General features: G+C 39.8%; 1 protein-coding gene across 7 annotated transcripts in view; it reads right to left on the bottom strand.

Annotated features, from left to right (window-relative positions):
- Nucleotides 1-5,367, bottom strand: part of LOC135248004 (uncharacterized) — a 93,206-nt gene that overhangs the window by 86,742 nt on the left and 1,097 nt on the right. For all 7 annotated transcript variants that reach the window (XR_010328349.1, XR_010328348.1, XR_010328346.1 and 4 more), the window contains exons 2-3: nt 3,702-3,812; nt 3,151-3,393 (exon numbers count right to left, since the gene is read on the bottom strand). The gene's annotated coding sequence lies outside the window, so the exon portion shown is untranslated. The remainder of the gene's footprint in view (nt 1-3,150; nt 3,394-3,701; nt 3,813-5,367) is intronic.

The raw sequence follows: 5,367 nt of genomic DNA, 5'->3' as shown, positions 1-5,367 counted from the left end.
TCCCTGTCCCCTCCCTCCCTCATTTTCTTCAGATGCATCTGACTCCGCATATAGCATAGTCTTATGCTCTCAACTTTTTTGTTTTCAAACCTTAGCTATGCTTCATTTAGCACATATCAACATAACAATGATTTAAATAAAATTAAATGCGAGGAAAGAAAACCCATTTTACATGTACGTGGCATTTTATTTGCTTAAAACACTCAAAACAGGCGTAAATGTCTAGGGTTTTACAGGAGTTTGCCACTCTTATGTAGGTTACTATTTCCTCTTTCTGGATTATGCCAAAAAGCACACTATTCTCTTTATGTCTCTGTTTATTTTATATTATACAATGATATCGTTTTCTCATGAATATTTTACCACCAAGAGATATTTAGGGAGGACACCACACCCATGGGTTCAGAACATCTTAGTTCTTGTGGGCATATGCATGATCTTCACTTCATAAAAACCAAGAATTGACATTGAGTGTCTGAATATTATATAGAATAAATTATGAACTAGGCATTGTTCGTTTATACAAGATAAGGTTACGGTACATCTAAATTTCATCTGTGTTTTATGCTTGTAATCAAATCATAGGAAGTACTTATTACACATCTCCCTGTATCACACAGTGTTGTATATTCAGATGCTTGTTGGGCCTGGTTAAATTGAAACTTTATTATATATTTTTCATCAGTTACATTTTCCCAGCTCTGAATTAATACACAATGTAGGAACTACTGATTCAAGTACTCATAACTCGACAATATACAAAAATATACTTAACAAACAAGTTGATAATTCAATAGTTTATTGAAATAATGAAAATTATTACCCAGATTATTATATGGATCCGTCTTCACCAGAGCAGGTCATCATACAGGTCATTGGTCATTTCTGATAACCAAATATATTTGACATGCAGTTCCCTATGTGAACACCAAGGGGCAGTTCTGTATACATATTTGTGCATTTATAGTCAATTGCGTTTCTCTAACCCCACATTTTCCAGCCTAGGTCCTGGAAGTTGTATAATGGCATTTGCGATTTTCAACTAAGTTTTTAATTTTGTTTCAGTTAACAGCTGAATCAACATCTGGACTTCAGTACAGCAGGGGTGTCAAACTGAACTCCTGAAGGAGGATTTTGTTTCAATCAGCATGCAGCTGAAGACTTTAAAATGGCAAAACAAATACATGATTGGGCTAATATTAAGAGCAGAGTTTGGCATAAAACATTAAAACTAATCAGCCCTGATTGTGTGCCCTGTATTGTTGCATGGTTTATGAAAGGTACAGCTAAATACCCCTTTGAACAATTGATCACATTCCTAGTGAATATTACGTTTCATTGTGGTCATGTTGTTATTCAAATATTTTTTCAGTTAATTGAATAGCTTCATTGGATTTGCTACCCTGATTGTAATCTGCTGAATATCCACCTTTAATAACAGATTTTATTGGAAATAACACCTTACCATACATTCCTCAAGAGGATTCAGAGCAGAGTGTTGGTATTGTCAAACAGAACAACATTTAGTCACACATCAAACCTGATTAATAAGAAGCAAAATGGAACAAACATAAGTGGCAACATGCCCCCAGGCCTAAAGATGAGGAACACGGTGATAAAACAGCTTGTCAGTCGCAGCAGCTGGAGTACAGTTTTCAGTGCAGTTGGAAAACATGTCTTTGTGACCTTTCTAAATTTTTGTGATTTCATCCCTTACCAAAAGTCAAACCAACTGAATGTTAACATTATCCCATCATGAGAAACTATAAAATCCTCTTCTCTCTCCATTAGAGGAGCTGCATGTCCCCCTGTATCAAGTTCAGCAAGACTAGAATTGACAGGCAGTGAGTGTCTGATAGTGTGAGAATGTGTGGTGCTTTCTGGATGGAGAAAGAGTAGACTGGTGCCGTATAGATTTCTGCAAAATGGGGCAATGAGAGAACAGCTCTACTGAATTAACACCCTAAAATAATTTTCCCAGCCTAAGGGGCTAAACGTTCTGATAAACTATGCTTGGCTGGGTTTATCAGGCTTCAACCCAGACATCCATGTAGGAAAAGACCAATTTAAGACCAAAATGTAAATTAAGTCAGGGATTCCCATTTTCTCCCCCCTTCTCCTAACACACTTAGCGATGCAAACTGGATACTCATGGATAAATTTAATCTGTGAAAAAAAACGTAACCCCTCCTCCCTCTCTGCTGCTTCCCTGGACTCATAAGACATCTTAGATCAGGGGTGCACAAGGGCCAATCCGCTTAAGGTTTTATGCCAATTTCTGCTCTTAATTATTTAATTAGCTCAATAATTAACTCTTGATCTGACATTTGTATTAAGTGCCAGCTACAGCCGTACACTGCAAGTGTATCAAGAATATTTTACTGTGCTCAAGTGCAGGAGTGAACCAGCACAGTTTATAGAGCTTGAGAAAACTAAAGGTAATTGTTTGGAACAAAAACCAGCACGCAGACCTACCCTCCAGTACCGGAGTTGTGCACCCCTCTCTTAAATAGATTTGACTACACTGACTACAATATATAGACATGCAGCAAATTTCTTTTTGTTTGTATGAAGGTTATTAATTAAAACTACAGCCATACTTGCTCTGAGATTTGCATTCTGGTCCTTATGCAAATACTATTTCCTTCAGGCAGGCCTGGGCAACTCCAGTCCTGGAAGGCCAGGTATGCAGGTTTTCATTTCCACAAAAGACCCTGCCTAAATGAGCTAACTGGCTGTATACAGCAACACTGGTTTACTTAGATCAGAGTAAAATGTTTATTATAGGGGCACAAGATAAGTGCTGTCATTCATGCACTTATCAAGAAATGCAGCTAAAATATTGGATAACGTAATTATTAGAGCAAATTCCAATTTAAGCCCAGAATTTAACACGAAAACCAGATACAGATGCGGCCTCATTGCCCACCTCTGCATTAAGGTCTGTTGGCAACCATCATTACCAACTGACCCATCAGATATCCCTGGCCACTGCAGTGCACACTGCATAGAGCATAGTCCAATAACAATGTAGAATACAACACATTTTCTTCCAAAGTTAACCAAAGCTATAGTGTTTTTGCTATTCAGTGACACTGAGAAATGCTGGTGCCTAAATAAAAAACTCAAGTCCATTACAATTGTATAAACTTTATTTTGATTGTAATATGTATGTGTCGCGAGACAATTTACATTTAAAATCTATGGGGTTTTCTGGCAGGGCATAACAACCAGAGTAATCAGCTACAAAAGAAAAGGAAGACTGCATTTCAGGTTCATTGGGGCATTTCCCACAGTTACCCTTTGTCCCATCTCCCAATCCCAAAGATGATTTAGTCCAGTGTAATGTTCAGGAGGGAATGCTGGGAAAGCAGAGGACTCAGTGCAGTGGACCTTAGAGAGAGAAAAAATGCATTCGATACACACATACTGAACAGTGCAAAAACAGCCACACCCACCACCTTGCAGAAACACATCCTGAAATGAACCCGTTAACAGCAGAAATGAACTGCTGGAGGGCATCCCTCAGTCTTCCAAAATGTATAATGATTGCAAACAGTTAATCACTTTGGGGAAAAAATGACTTCTGTATGAAGACCGAATGGAAAGAACATGGGTTTTTGCTTACAGACACAGATCAAAATATGAATTCCACATTTGAAGCCGCCTCTCATTTTGCATTTTCCCCTACATACACTCACATTTGTCAGGTGTTGGGCTGTCCTCCTCATGACTTTTCAGCGGCAGTCTTCAGACAAGCCTGGAAAGCTTCCATCAGTTCTTTGCATCCGTCAACTCCCTTCTCTTTCACACTAAGAAAGAGAAAGGTATAGTAACATGACACCCAGAACAGTTAGTGGGTTAAGGACAAACTGTCTCAGATTGATCTCTCATTAACAATGGGTCAAGCTGCACAGTGACAGACTGAACACAACAGCAGTAGGGGAGGCAGGAGAGATGCAGATTATTCCAGGCACTTTGTATCAAAAATACAGAGGCAGCCACTGACAGAACACATTAGAGTGATGGAGCGCAAGACCATAGTAGCAGGGGGGGGGGGGGCTGGGTTACCACAGAGCAATACACAGAGCAATGACTTAGCAAAGCTAGTGGGACTGAGGAAAGGGGAGAATATGTCATCCAACTGGTGGCGTGCCCATTGAATAATCCATCTACATGTCTCTCTGGTCACTGAATGCACACATCTCCTCCCCTCCTTTCTGGAGAACTCATGATGCAACCGCACAGCTGTCCCATTCAGATTAAAGAGGTTTATACACCCCTCATGGAGAGAGGAGGGGCACACATGACCAAAACTGACAGTACAGCAGACCTGACACTGCACCAGGGCATTCCAGTTAACAGCACAGGAAGCACAGACACTTCACATTTCAAACTTGACATTATGACCATGAAGTACACTACCATGGCATGCACAAATAAAACAAACATTATGTGTTCAAAAAGTTAAAAATCCAAGTAAAATTAGAATACAGTATTAGTGAATAAGGACTGGACATATTTTCAGTACATGGACCCCATTTTCACTGGTTCCATTGATTTTATGGGCTGAATAATCTCAGAATAAGGAGACCAGCTGGATGCAGAGAGTTAATGCAGAACATGGGCATTTGAAAGCAACAGGGCTGATCAGGCAGAAATATGAAGAAAATGGATAAAACGTCCACTGAGGCCCCAGAAAAAAAATGAGATCATTGAGAGGCCTACTACTCCTTAACATTCAGTCATCCTGGCAAACAGACAGCATAGATACTGAGAGGCTCCCACACCAACATAGATCTAGATGGGCCACCAGTACAGCCATTACAAAGCATTACAAACCAGAACCACACACTCTCCATGACAAATAAATAAACACATATCCAAGTCTACACTGTATCTAAAAAGTCTGAACAGCCATGTGCAAATTAGCCACAGTATATTTGTTAAGTTCATGCGTAACATGATCTTGTGTCTGGAACAGGTCAAGCCCCCAAATAGGTTACATACTTAAAGTCTATTTTTAAAAAAGCTATAAATAAATGATATCCATTACTTGAACTTCCCATCTTAAACATGCTAAACAGTTGGCCTCCGTCACTTGGTGTCAGTATGACACACTCAAGAAACCCACATACACCAGGGTAGCACACTAGAGTTGTCCAGTTTGTTCATATACTCAACTGAGTTACACAAAACAGCCCTGCACATGCACCCAATCTGCACCTCCACCCCTAGCCCCATCCCTCACCCCAAAACATGGCAAGTGTCCCTCACATGTCTTCTTTATCTTCTGTGCACTGTCCCCATATTGAGCCACATGCACTCATGTTATTTTATCAGGCATTCACAGGCAGTGTGTTGCTC

This window comes from Anguilla rostrata, chromosome 2 (genome assembly GCF_018555375.3).
Source record: "Anguilla rostrata isolate EN2019 chromosome 2, ASM1855537v3, whole genome shotgun sequence".
Taxonomy (NCBI): domain Eukaryota; kingdom Metazoa; phylum Chordata; class Actinopteri; order Anguilliformes; family Anguillidae; genus Anguilla; species Anguilla rostrata.
Note: the sequence above shows the minus strand (reverse complement) of the source record. Positions and strands in the feature narration are given on the sequence as shown.